Consider the following 15,002-nt stretch of genomic DNA (forward strand, 5'->3'; position numbering starts at 1 on the left):
TCCCATAGCATCTCCAAACCTGTGATGAAAGAAAAATCTGGAACAGATGTAAGTGCCAGGACCACAGGATCAGCAGCCAATAGCTGAGAGAGCTGGTCATGGCAATGGGTCCTACACCACATTTATAGAAGCAGCAAGCTCTTCTCATTTCGATATGGACAGACAATATTGTTGCCCTACTTAGGCCATGGTATGGAGTGACACCTAATGTGTTTTACTCACCCTGGACTCTAAGGTATCCTAACTGGGGTGCAGTTGCACAACCTGCCCACAGCGTTGTCCGATGGGCCCACTGCCAGTGGCCCACACTGAGGATCAAGGGCTCTGCTCCATGCTCCCACTGGGGCCACTGCAGTGCTGGCAGGAGTTGGAGAGTAACCTCACCACCACAGCTGCCCTCGCTGGTGGTTCTAGGCTCTGTTTTGCTTGCTGTTCCATGTGGGGCTTTTCCCAGGTGAAAGATGTGTTTTTACTGCAACCTGTGAAACAATAGTTTGGCTGGGCTCCTGGGCTGCTCCAGGTTGGAATAGTGCTTGGCTCTGACTTGGGAGGTCTTCTGAGGCCAGGCAGTGCTGTCTTCCCTCCCCAAGCCTCGGCTTGCAGAGGGGCTAAAGTTAAGGTGACTTTGGATGACCTATCAACCTTGCTCTGTAGCAGCCTTTTGTGGCTTCATGTCCTCTGAGCTGAGGATATGGAGCCTAATAGTCCCTAATGGCAGGGAGATCAGAGCAAGGTGCCGATAGATATTAGGGAGAAAGTGGGCATTAGTAGATAAGTAATAGGAACAGTCTGCCTGGTACCTTTCTGTCTGCAAGTTGAAATTAAGAGGTTGATGGGATTTGCAGTTTATTTTTAAATAAAAAAGAGATATTACCACAAATTTTCAGCATTCCTGCCTGTTTCCAGTTGCACTATGGTGACCTTGTCATCTCCTAGCAGATGAGTTTGGACAAGGGGGTGGAGGTGGGGCATTTTGTCATCTCTGAGGTGGAAGGAGATCATTACTGCTGCCTACGTGAGAGTTTGGATGTTTAGATTAGGCTGAATACAGCAAGAGAGTTGGCAAGCTTGCAGCTTGGTGACAATATTGGATTGTTTTGAACTTGAAGAAAAAAAGAGGGGGAAGACAAACATGTTTGCAAACTGGAGGCACCATGGCCTGGTGAGGACAGAGACCTGCACGTTGCTTTGTTTGCAAGCAGAAGAGCAGACAGAAGTATTTGAGACCCAAGAGCCTGTGTGGACTTAGAAAAATGTGTGTCTATTTTTCTATGCTTCCTCCTTGCTATTCACAATTTCAGAAAGAAGCTCAAGCAAGCACCACATGCAGCATTAGCAGTTGTCTGCTATCAGATATGCTCTTAACTTCTTGAACTTCTTATGGCTGCTTCCATTCCCAAAGGTATTGCAGAGTTAGGAGGCATGTCTACCCAGGGAGTCAAGGTATATATCGTCTATTTAAAAACGATTCCACAATTTGGTGGCAACTATTTCTAATGGAGTAAAGCACTAACCTGCCCAAGGACCTTGTGAGTAAGAAGTGGACATTCAAAAATGACCCCTGAAGAGTCTTCCCTAGGAAAATCTGTGTACTGGCTTAGAAACCGTCAGGAGCTGTTCTGTAAATTATAAGGTGATTTTATAGAAGTATTTAAATATACTTATTAAAGATGAAGGCTACTCTAGCTTTTCCAGCTTTATTTCTGTCCTCTGTAAATCTTTTCCTAATAAACACATAGCTTTCTCTCTTTACTTTTCTCCTTGTTATTCTTTCAGTATTGACTACAGAAGAAAAGTACAACAAGGGCTTAAGCTAGTTATTAAGTTAAATTAAGAATAATGAGTAGCCTGTCACACAAATTAAAAGCCATGGTGGGGGAAGGGATGTAGGTGAGCTTTATCTTTCATGCAGCTCTGCCTTCAGCTTGGTGCCTGATCTCTGGGCACAGTGCCTGCAGTTACTAAACGCCCTCCCTGTCATAGGTACTGAGACAGGCACGCAGGGCTGTGGTGTAACTTGGGAAATTAAAAAATTGAAACAGTGATTTATGAGGCAGCAAGCAGGGAGCAAGCTCTTTTTTGCCTTTTTTTTTTTTTCTTTCCCCTCGAGGAAAAGTAGGACACGAGTCAATACTTTTCAGAAGACTGAAGAAGCCTCACCCGAGACCTGCAAGCCCAGCTGGGCTGTGCACAGGGCAAAGCTGCCTTCTGCCCCTTTGTCTTGCTCCTGGCAGGGCCGGGGGATCATGAGCAGGATCCAGCAGCAGCCGCAGATGCAGCAACACCCCAGTCTCGCTGCTGAGTGCGGATCTCCCTGCGAGGGCCCCGAGTGCGGCGGGAGGTGTTCGGGGCACGCTTGAGCCAGCTTTTCAGGTTCACCCGGCCCCGCAGCTCCTCACCAAACTTCTGTGCGAGAGGCACGGCAGCCCTGTGACTGGGAGCCGTCCTGGCTTGGAAACACCCTGGGTTTGCAAATGAATACGTGTTCCAGGTGATGGCTGTGCAGCGCTGCCCAAACCCCGGCCTGGGGTCAGCTCCTTGTGGGGAATAGGGAAGGGGTGAGGCCACACGCTGGCATGGCTCCTGCTCTGACCCCTCTCCTCAGCCCAGTGCCAGCAGCTGCAGCACTGCTGGGGCACACATCGGGGCCTGGCACTGCCTCGCAATCTGCTCCCCTGAAGGACTTTGCAACCAGCTCATAAACTACTGCCGCTCCAGCCCCAGTGCTGGCTTTGGAAGGGTCCCCGCACACCCCTGGCAGCATCTCCATGGGAGAACCTGGCTGTGGGCTGCCACAGCCACATCAATTCCTTATCTGGTTTTTCCAGCCTAGTAAGGTGGAGGCACCAAACTGTGTCAACAAAATTTGGCTCATAAAGAGGAGCTGTCTCCCTCTGCAGGTGAGTGTGAAATCGCTCCACCTGGCAGTGGGAAGAGGTAAGTGTGGTTATAGTGATATGCAGAACCATATATCTGTAATTCAAAGGAAGTCTATTTTGAGAAATCCAAGATAACAAGGAAGGCTGGAGGAGTTATTGAAAACAGAATGGTATGGTTCACAAGGGCTGCTGGGGAAAAAAAGAAAAAAACCACAATATTACACATTCTGCAAATGGTAATGTTATAATGTCAACAGAGTTCAACAGATGCTTTGGATGGAGTTGAACTTCCCAGTGCCCTTCCTGCAAAGGTTTGGGTAAGGTCATCTGTCAGTTCAGGCAGTGATAATGCTGGATTTGGGGCTCTAGGCAGGGAAGTATTAAAGGCTATGCCCCGAATCACCAATGATCTACATGGACTGCCATTAAGAACAGTCTTTTGAAAAGCTAAACTAACTGGGAAGGAAGGTTGAATGGCTAATTTTCATTAAAACTAAACAGGTAAGAAGCTGAGGGCCTTGGCAGAACAAAAGACAAAACTGGTACAAGCTGATCTTAAAACCCTGCCTGTAGTTTGGGTTATGAAGCAGGGAGGAGCTGAAGAAACAACTGCAGACCTTTTGGGCAGTGTGGAGACACCTTTGACAGTTGGGTGTTTGGATCCCATCTGCCTTTTGTCAGGACTGCCCAGTAGGAAAAGAAGTGAGCACCTGTACTGTAAGAAGAGGTTGAGTCTGATCAGGGAAGTTGCATTACAGTAAGTTTTGTAACAAATAGTTGGAAAAACCCCAAATGCTGAACAAAGGCTTGAAGACTCTTCTCCTTGCTAACCAAGGCAGAAACAAGAACTTTCTGCAGGAATAGCATTTTAGTCCCACTTCTGTAGCCAGGGTATTCTACAAAGTAAAATGCTGAGCTTTGGTTTTGTGGTCTCAACGTCGTCTGGGATTGGCAAATTTACCTGGACTCTGCAGTCTTGATAGACTTCAACCAGAGGAAAGAGGTGATGTTTTGTGCATGTCTGGTGTTGGTGTAACTTCTGCTAACTATGACAGTAGATGATTCAGCTGGGGACTGGAGCACAAGAATGATTAAGCAGAGAGGGCCCAACATAAAGTCATTGTCAAAGTCTGGCTGTGAATGACCCTGGGGCAATTTTGCTTAGTTTAGCAAAGCAGAAGGGGCTTTGTATTTTTGAGAATGCAGGGTGGAGAGCTCTTACACACCACGATCAGTGTTGGCAACAGCTCACATTGGCAATTTCTTCAATGAAATAATGTTGTTATTGTCCTGTGGTTTATTTTTCTCTGATTTAAAGCACAGGACCAGTTCTGGTTGAGAAATACTGAATGTTTGTACAAAATCTCTCTCTAATGAACACTTCAGAAAACAAAAATAGGCATGTGCATGAATGCTTACAGGTGTTCTTAAACTCTGCTTGAGCTTTGAGACTTCTGTGATAAAGGCATAGCTGATTGGGTTGTTCAAAGGATACCTTTGATCTTAATCAGAAGTCATCCAATGGGATTTTTGTACATGCATCAGTTCAAGAACTTATTAATTAAACTAGTCTCTGCCTCTAATTTTTCAATTGTGAAAACAGACACCAATGAATTAAATTAGCAGATTCTCTACTAATCTCAAGTTTTCTGGATTCTGTATATGTATCCAACTATTGCTTTCCAAACAAAGCTTGAAGACATAATAACTCCAGGCAAAAGCCCAGCTGCCCACTCAAAGTAGTTGTTTTAATCAATGTTTCCAAACACCAGTGGGCCTACTTACAGGCTTGAAGAGCAAAAGGGTTTATAAATGATAGGGTTTTGACAAAAGACCTGCTTAGAGGTGATTTGCATCATGGATGTTTTACATGGGATTTGTAACCCTTAGCTTAGAGTTGATAGCATTCTCATGAGGGGTCATTGCTGATTATGACATCTTTGGGTTAATAGCTCCTGATGTCACCACCATTTTGTTTACCCCTTAGGATGTTTAACTCTTAGCCCCTTTGTTATTTTTTATTCACAGGTCTTTCAAAATGATAAGAGTAACTAGGTCAGAGAGCAAGAAATAACTTGGCCACTAGATTCCAAGTGGTCCCTTCTGAGAGGTCTCATATTCCTGTTCAGTGCATCTGCTTTGGGCTTTGTTTTATGCTTGGAAAACACTGTCTTGCATGGCAGAGGGAAGGCAGACACATCTAGTATGTTACCCAGAAGGCATCTTTAAAAGTATGTATGTATACATGCATGCATGAAGGAACAATACTTTGTCTTGTTCTATGCAAAATTGTTCTCAAATGCCCAAATTTTTTGATCATCACACACATCCTTGAGAAGGACCATGCCCAAACACTGTACAAGGAAGGTCTGATACAGATTCAAGGACTGCTGATTATGGCTGTATCTTGCCAGGGTACAAAGAAGAGATGCTATTGCTGACCTGTGTCTCTAATGGCCTCTAGTTAAACATCATGCAGGAAGCTGCAAGGAAGGATTGTTTCCTCTGATACTGTGCAGTTGTTAAACTCCAAACTATTTGTACCAGCCTGCTTGGGTGACTTGCAAGACAATGAAGCTCATCTGAGGCTGGGGAAGTGGAAGGAAGACAGATGGACTGCTTGCAAACAGCAGGGGATCCTCTCTTTACCCTGGGCCTGAGGACATGTTTTTCCAGGAGAGGACAGCTAACGCCTCCAGAGAGTCAGGAAGAAGCATAGCATACCTCCTGCCTGCTCTTGCTTTTGGGTCTCTGTTCAGGAGATGATACCTCCCTGCACTTTTGCAGTGTTTGCTCCCCTCTAATGGCCAAAGATCTGAGAGCCCCTTGGTGGAGACCTTGGTGTCACAGGCTGTGGTGGCTGGTGCAGAGGGTGCCCTGTGCTGGCAGACCTGTGAGGTGTCGAGCCTCAGGTCTAGGCATGCTCACCATTATGCAGCAATGGGATGGGGTCTCCCACAGCTTTTCCTGCAGTTCTGATGGCTGGTGTTTTTCCCTGTGTTCCCTTACATCTCCAAAGTACCTGTGCCATGGTGGCTGAGAGAAAGGGTTGTAGCTAAACTTAACAAAGCGAGGCAGTGAAGGCAAATTGGTAAATCTGCACAGGTCTTAGTGCTCCCTGAGTAAGTGTCTCCTGCCTACCTCCTGACTGAAGCTTTTTGCCTCTGACACTTGCACTGCAACTCTTCGCTCTCCTTGGAACAAGTGATGCCAACTGCCTGGGTTTTACCAAGCCACCTATTAATAATCTTCTGCACACTGGTTGTTATGAAGCCTCAATCTATGCAAAAATGTGTGTGTTCGTGTGCTTGAGGCTTTGGTTTTCATACAGCTATGCTATTTATTGTGCTGCATTACTTGATGTTGCCCTTTCTAAACAAAAGCTTTTCAGAACTGCCCACATATGAAGTGCAAGAAAATGTAAATAATATCTCATTTTACATCAGCTTTTGTATCTAGGGGTTGTCACAGAATGGTTTGGTTTGGAAGGGACCCAAACATCACCCAGTCCAAACCCCCCTGAAACGAGTAGGTAGACCTTTAACTAAATCAGCTTGCTGAGAACCCCATTCAGCCTTGAATGTTTTGAGAGACAGGACATCTACCATCTCTCTGGGCAATTTGTTCCACTGTTTCACCACTTGCGTGGGCATAAGTTTAGTGTTAGCTGAGTGTAAGCCTCACAGCTCAGGGTAACTCCCCCAGCACTTTATGTCAAGCTCTTTGCTGCAATATGTGTTAAAACTAGGCTGCTTTCCAAAGTTAGGGAATCAACCAGGAGAGAATGTTTTTTTCCTTATCCTTACTATTTCTTCTTACCTCTTAAACCTGATTAAAACAAACTGTGATATGTGTAAAATCATGCCTTACCTGCCATGCCACTTCTGTTGGTGTCAAAGGAGTTAAATGATACTTTGATCAAGAACACAAATATTGTTCTTTGTTTTCATAGTGTGGTCAGTCTGGTGAAAAAGCTGCCTTGGGTGGGCCCATATATGAAGTCATATTCTCTGCAGTCAAGAGGGTCATATGGAATCAGGTCATTATCCTAAGCTTTGATGAAAGCTTGCGGTGCTTGTGCAAGGAGATCCCTCCATGGCTTTCACTGCTCTGATGTGTAAATCACCAGTAACAATTACAAACAGTATAACAAACTGATTTGGAGGTGGTTACGTGCAATAGCCTTGTCTGCTGGGCAAAAAATACTCTCTGTTCTCTGCACTGGTGGGAATGGCAGTGTAACTCAGACCCACAAGGCCCAGCTTAGGAGAGGCTGACTCTGTGTACTCTTCTCCTACAGAGTGTCAGGGGTCTCATATTTAAGGGCAATCTGAACTAGCATATTAATACTGGGAGCTATTTTTTTTTAATCAACAGCTCTGCTTCCTTGTTTCCCTGTCCCCACCTGTGAGGATCAGGAAGGTAGTTGGTGACAGTACAGTGACAGTCAGCCAGCCAACAGGCAGTTGAAGACTTTGGTGGCCACATTGCCTCTAGCCCACACAGTTATGATGTTTTGCCCCATTCTAGTTATTGTAGCTGCTCTCTTGACTCCTGCCACTATGTTTAAGTCCTACAGACTTCTCTGTGTCATCTTTTTTGTGTCACTTCCTATGGAAATGGTTGATCTGTGAGGTTAGGGAACTGTAAATGCTTGCTGTCCTTTATCTTTCATAAAGTTTTGGTTTCGTTAATTTGTAGTATTCTTAGAAAAGAGATTATGCACTCTGTCTTTTTGGAGACCCCTTCTTGCACTTTGGATCGTACCAGGATTTGGCATGTTGTTACTCATTCTGAATGGTGCCTGCAGTCTTTCACAAATATCTTCATGCTCTCAAGGCTTGACAGAAGGCAAATGTGCTATCTACCACCAAAGTAGTCTATTTGTTTTTTACTGTTCTGTTACAGGAAATTAGTTTTAAGACTTAGGATACAAAATAAGATATTTTTGCAAAAATCAATTTCCTTGTACTATTTACCACAGGGCAAATAAGATGTAGGTGATGCTCAGTCACCACATCAGAAACAAGTTCTCTTTCCATGTATATTGGTGAAAAATTGAATCTCTACCAGAAAACTAAAATTCTTGTTGAAAATAGCAATTTAAGTGATAATTTAATCTATTTAGGTCTACCTCAAAGCATAATTATTTCTGGAATGCTGTAGAAGCAGTCTAATGTGACCCAGGTCTCCATAAGAATCCACAATGTTATTTCATGGTCCTCACAAAATTTTCCTTTCTCTTTGGGGTCCTACCTAGCCATTTTGGGCTCAGAATAAAGGCGTGGAGGCTTCTGTTCCACAGGGCCTCTGTCTCCTTCCCACTCAGTTGGAGGACAGAAGAATGAAGTACTCCCCTCCCATTGAATCAGGACTGCAGCCCTGATGTTCCTGCTCTGTGTGAAGTGTTGCTGGAGCTTCACTTCCTCACCTGCAGTGGCTGAGTTCTGTGCAATTCACTGTCGTGTGTGAAAATAAGCTCATCTGTTTATTAACAAGTTGTTCTGATGTCTATATTGCATGTCAGCTGCTAAAGCCTTCTGAGTCCTGCAGTGTTTCTGAGCAGCGCCAGTGACCAGGCACTGTGCTTGGCAGCTCTTTGCGTGCTAATCCACCCAGATCCAGGAGGGCAGACAGATGTATTTGACAGAGGGGAGAAAAGAGGATAACAAGGATGTCACAACTGCATCTGGATTGTGCAGGTGAGCTTTCAGTCTGTGACAAAGCCTGCTTTATTAAGCAAGAAATGTGTGCCAGAGGATGCTAAGAACGTCATCCCTGCTATCTGCTTCTGTTCTTTACATGTGTTGTTCTTGTTCCCATCTGCCAAGGAAACACTTGGGGAGGGCTGCCAGCTGCCTGCTCAGGTGGTACCAAAAGCTGCAGTGTCATGAGCTCCTCCTGTAACTGTACATACCACCACCTAAGGGATGGATGGACAGACTTGCCCTAGGAGAGGCACTGTTTTTGTTCAAGTGGCATGAAACAGTTTCAAAATGAAAACTTTACTGAACCTAAAACTAGATTAGGAATAAGAAATTATGTCAATATCAGGATGTTTCCTGCTCAGCTAATCCAACTCATCCTTGCATCTCTCAACAGGTATTTAAAGGCTTTTTTCTTTTCGTATGGTGTCTTACATAAAGGAGGCCTTGTTTAACAGTTGCTGAAGCATAGGTCAAAAAAGCAGGTATTTTATACTTGTAGTGCCTCAAACAGCTAACTGTACTCCATCTAAGAACAGTGAATCCACAGACAAAGAAGTCAGCAACAGTGAAACCATTGTCAAGAGCATGGAGAGGGATAAATTGATAAGGTTCCCAACATGGCTTTGCTGCTGAATAATGAGACTGAACATCGACTTGTATGCATTAGAAGGGCAAAAAGTTTGTGTTACTGTGCTGCCTCTTCTCTGCTCTTACCCTTGGCTTTATTGGTGGTTGCACCTATTCTTGTGGTGTGCAGAAGCCCTTGAAACAGATTTCAGTTTCCTTCAGCATGTACCTGAATATTCTTCCTGGTGATGCTACTGCCCAAAGTAAGTGATGACTTCGACAAGAACTTTAATCACCGGGCAGCCAGGAAATGGATGGAGGAGAACTGGTGAGAGGAGAGGAGGTTGCTGACCTGATGCATTCCAGACCCTGGGTAGCCCTATTGGGTCCTGCTGCTTTTAGCAGAACAAGTGTGAGGATCCTCAGTTCCGAGGAGGAGAAGACTGGGGGTCTCTGGTTGCATACCTGAGGCTGTGGAGGATGGGGTGCAGCAGTACATGTGGCAGAGCAAACAGTGTTGCGGGTGGTGCTGCAGCTTGTAGGGAGATGGTGATGTGGCAAGACAGCAAAGAGCACCCACGGATGGCCACTGCAGCCCTTGCACTGGCAAATAGGGTACTCAGCCCTGCCATGCTGCACTAAAGCCTTGAAACGTGTGGGATATAACACAAGGCACTTGAGACTCCAGCTTACATGAAACTGGCCATTTTAGACATCCTCTGCCTGTAGAGTCTCACGTGTAAAGGGATAAAATGCATTGATGTGTTTGCTTTGGATCCTGCTCACAGGCTACCAGAACCTGCCTCATCCCATCAAGGTCTTGTGGAAATCTCCATGATGTAGCAGTTCTCTTTCCTTTGTGCAGTCCCCAGGGTTATTGCTTGCTCACTGTCAGGGCAGGCTTTCTTGTGACCAAACCCTACTTTAACATGAAAATAGCTGGTCTCTTTTTTTCTTGGTGAGACTACTTTGCTGGGGCTACAGAAGTCTGGCTAAAAATGGGTCAGTTTCGGTCATTTTCTGACTGTTCCCTCTTCTCTACTTGCAGGCAAATGTCTTTAATTTTTTCTGTTATTTATTTGATCCTGATCTTTGGAATCCAGCATTTCATGAAGGAACGGAGGCCCTTCAAACTATGTGGACTACTAGTCCTGTGGTCCTTCAGCCTGTCTTTGTTCAGGTAAGAGCCTTTGTTAAATCTGGAGACAGCTGCAGACCCTTCCTCAGAACTGGATTGATGGAAAGTTCTGGTTATCCATAACATCACTAGGGAAATACATTAAATTTTTCCTCTTGAAGGCCCTTTCCAGCTAGGAGAGTGACCTGCTTATACAAGTAATTTATTTCTCACCAGAAATACTCCAGCAAGAATGAGTTGCAAAAGGAGCTCTGGGGAGAGTGCTTGAAAATCATTAGTGGGTAGATTTGAATGTGAAGCCTGCAAGAGCAGACATTTTCCCTCATTCAAAGGGTGCCTGCCAATTGCAAGTTTGATTTGAGGTCTACTGTGGTAGATAGGGACAGGCGGACGGAAGATTTCGGGATGTAACGGAACAGCACTGAAATGGAAAATTCCTGCTTTTTTAAGGTTACGTAGGGAAGGGATCTATCTGGGCTCTCTCTTCTCCTCTGTGATGCAAGGAACTGAATCCCATGAATTTTAATGGCTGTTACCTGTGGTGTGCCTCTTGTACAATATTAACCCATCTATTTAACTTGACTAGCTACTGCCTCAAACCCTAAAAGATAAGCAGGGTCCAGCTCCGTCCTGCAGCATATGTCAGGCATTGCCAATGGTCCTAGCCCATGGCCAATCTTATGGGCTGGGGACAGAAGGGTCCCAGAGTCAACTTGTCTCTGGGTGTATCTGCCACTGGGTGATGTGTTAAAACAACTAATAAATACTGTAATGTATGGGTTGATTGATTTCTTTGATGCCTTTTTCATACCTGACCTTTGTACAGATCTGTGAGAGGAATGCTGGGTTCTCTATCTTGATACTGTGTCTTCTTGAGGGTTAGCAACGTGTCCAGCAGGCTGCCCCTCTGTGCTTACCCCTTCTGCAGTCATCAGCTGGTCATGCTGCCTGAACGCCTTTGCTCACTACCAGGGAGCTAGAAGTGAGAGAGATGATAAAAAAAATCAGGCTGTTGTTTTACCATCTGAAATGAGCATGTCACTGTGCTTCATAAAGCCAAGATGTGCTTCAGAGCCTCAGTCCGAGGGTCCGAGCCTCTGGGTGGGTGTTGGCTCCTAGCTGGTGAATGAGTTTTGGCCTTTCAAGGCAGTGGACTGGAAAGTTACCACAGGGCAGTGGGCTGCACTTTCAATGCTGGGAGATGGCAACAGACCTGTCCAGCCTTCCATGACAAGGGTCCTGCTCTGGACTTGGCAGCATTTTGGGTAGTGATGTAACAGCACCTTCCCCAGCTGTGGGAAAGGCAGGAGCAGTCAGCTGAAGGGTTGGGGAATAGGAATAAACTGGCTTCCACATTTAGGTCTCTAAAGAGAGGGGATGGTGAACATATGGGAGTAATGGGATGGTTTCTCTCCTGCATAGTGATGTTTGGGGCAGTTTCTGTAACAGCTGTGGTCCTGGTGAAGCAGCTGCCAGCTCTCCTAAGTTCTACAGCTGCCGCAGGCATGCTCCCTCAGCTTTGTCCAGCATCTGTGCCAACACACACAATCACAGAATCATCAAGGTTGGAAGAGACCTTTAAGAACATCAAGTCCAACCATCCACCCAGCACTACCACTGTAACCCCTAAACCACATCTCCCAGCACCAGATGCTGATGCCTCTTAGACACCTCTGGGGTGCTGATTTCACCACATTCCTGGGCAACCTATTCCAATGCCTGACCACCTTAACAGTGAAAACGTTTCTAATATCTAATCTGAATCTCCCCTGTCTCAGCTTTAGACCACCTCTGTGTCTAAAGGCAGAGTAGAAGAGACCAGTCCCCACTTCGCTGTAACCTCCCTTCAGGCAGTTGTAGAGAGTGATAAGGTCCCCCTGGAGCCTCCTCTTCTGGAGACTAAACAAACCCAGCTGCCTCAGCCATTCCTGTAAGACAAGTTTTCTAGACCTTTCACGAGTCTTTCTGGACACACTTCAGCGCCCCAATGTCCTTTCTGAAGTGAGGGGCCAGAATTCAAAGCAGTACTTGAGTTGTGGGCTCACCAGTGCCGAGTGTGGGGACATGTTCCCTCACCTGGTCCTGTTGGCTGCAGTATTCTTGTTACAGGCTAGGATGCCATTTGCCTTCTTGGCCACCTGGGCACATTGCTGGTTCATATTTAGCCCAAGTCCTTTTCTTCTGAACAGCTTTCATGCCACTCCTCCCCGAACCTGTAGCTGCCCCTGGAGTTGCTGCAAGACAAGTGCAGGACGCAGCACTTCATCTCCTGCAGTTGTCCTTAGCCAACTGATTGAATCTGTCCAGGTGTCTCTGTAAAGCCTTTCTACCCTTGAGGAGATCAACACTCCCAGCCAACTTAGTGTCATCTGCAAATTTACTGAGGCTGTACTCAATTCCCATGTCCAGACCATCAATAAAGATGTTAGGAGTGGCCCCAAAACAGAACCTCAGGAAACACCACTAGCAATTGTCCACCACCTGGATTTATCTCCCTCCATTCACCACAATTCTCTGGGCCTGGCCAGAGAAAACATTGAAGAAACGGTGTGTTCACAGTTGCTCTTTTTCTACCTAAACTGCCTTACGTGGTCTTGGCACTTCCGAGGAGGAGGAATCATTGCTCAGGGGGAAGCCGTGGTCCCTGCTGAAGGCGTCTTTGAGGACCCTTGCACAGCCAGAACAACTTGTCTTATGGGCCGATGACGGGGTGTGCGGGGAGAGCAGGATGCCAGGGAGCAGCCCTGCAGCTCTGGCACGGGCCGGGCAGAGGACGTGCTGCAGGCACGGAGGTGTAGCAGGGGCGGGAGTAGACGGAGCTCCAGGTTGCGAGAGCCGGTGAAACCGTGCTGGGGAGGGGGCGGCAGCGAGGGGGGCGGTTTTACCCCGGAGGCTGTATCGGTGTCACGGTGCTGGGGAGGTTTTCCCGAGGCTCTCTGGGTGTCACGGTGCTGGGGAGGTTTTCCCGAGGCTCTCTGGGTGTCACGGTGCTGGGGAGGTTTTCCCGAGGCTCTCGGTGTCACGGTGCTGGGGAGGTTTTCCCGAGGCTCTCCGGGTGTCACGGTGCTGGGGAGGTTTTCCCGAGGCTGTATCGGTGTCACGGTGCTGGGGAGGTTTTCCCGAGGCTGTATCGGTGTCACGGTGCCGGGGAGGTTTTCCCGAGGCTGTATCGGTGTCACGGTGCTGGGGAGGTTTTCCCGAGGCTGTATCGGTGTCACGGTGCCGGGGAGGTTTTCCCGAGGCTGTATCGGTGTCGCGATGCTGGGGAGGTTTTCCCGAGGCTGTATCGGTGTCACGGTGCTGGGGAGGTTTCCCCGAGGCTCTCCGGGTGTCACGGTGCCGGGGAGGTTTTCCCGAGGCTCTCCGGGTGTCACGGTGCCGGGGAGGTTTTCCCGAGGCTCTCCGGGTGTCACGGTGCTGGGGAGGTTTTCCCGAGGCTGTATCGGTGTCACGGTACCGGGGAGGTTTTCCCGAGGCTCTCCGGGTGTCACGGTGCCGGGGAGGTTTTCCCGAGGCTCTCTGGATGTCACGGTGCTGGGGAGGTTTTCCCGAGGCTGTATCGGTGTCACGGTGCTGGGGAGGTTTTCCCGAGGCTGTATCGGTGTCACGGTGCTGGGGAGGTTTTCCCGAGGCTCTCCGGGTGTCACGGTGCCGGGGAGGATTTCCCGAGGCTCTCCGGGTGTCACGGTGCTGGGGAGGTTTTCCCGAGGCTGTATCGGTGTCACGGTGCCGGGGAGGATTTCCCGAGGCTCTCCGGGTGTCACGGTGCTGGGGAGGTTTTCCCGAGGCTGTATCGGTGTCACGGTGCCGGGGAGGATTTCCCGAGGCTCTCCGGGTGTCACGGTGCTGGGGAGGTTTTCCCGAGGCTGTATCGGTGTCACGGTGCTGGGGAGGTTTTCCCGAGGCTCTCCGGGTGTCACGGTGCCGGGGAGGATTTCCCGAGGCTCTCCGGGTGTCACGGTGCCGGGGAGGATTTCCCGAGGCTCTCCGGGTGTCACGGTGCCGGGGAGGTTTTCCCGAGGCTCTCCGGGTGTCACGGTGCCGGGGAGGTTTTCCCGAGGCTCTCCGGGTGTCACGGTGCTGGGGAGGTTTTCCCGAGGCTCTCCGGGTGTCACGGTGGGTGTCACGGTGCCGGGGAGGTTTTCCCGAGGCTCTCCGGGTGTCACGGTGCCGGGGAGGTTTTCCCGAGGCTCTCCGGGTGTCACGGTGCCGGGGAGGTTTTCCCGAGGCTCTCCGGGTGTCACGGTGCCGGGGAGGTTTTCCCGAGGCTCTCTGGGTCCCGAGGGCGGGAGCGCGGCACTCCCCGCAGCCGGCCGCTAGGGGGCGCCGCCGCCCGCGCTGAGGGCGCTGCCGGCCGGGTCGGGTCGGGCCGGACCCGCACCGCGACGGCGCCGGGCCCTGAGCGGCGGCGGGGACCGAGAGTAGAGCCGCCCCTCACGCCTGTGGAGCTATCTGAGCCCTGCTTTCACACGTACTGCAGCGGCCCGGAGGTGCGCGCCCGGCCCGCGCTTCGGGGCTCTATTGGCAGCACGCAGCAAGGAAGGGGAGCGGGAACATCCTCCGCTGTGCGAGCGGGACACGAACCGGGCCCGGTGCCGCGCTGCGTCTGGGCTGAGAGGAAGAACCGACGGCAGCTGCTGAGGACACCCAGCGGCGGTGCGCTCTGTGTGAGCCTTCAGACACAGCTGCGGGCGAGCGGGGGGCACAAGC

Source organism: Anomalospiza imberbis, chromosome 8, assembly GCF_031753505.1.
Source record: "Anomalospiza imberbis isolate Cuckoo-Finch-1a 21T00152 chromosome 8, ASM3175350v1, whole genome shotgun sequence".
Classification (NCBI taxonomy): Eukaryota; Metazoa; Chordata; class Aves; order Passeriformes; family Viduidae; genus Anomalospiza; species Anomalospiza imberbis.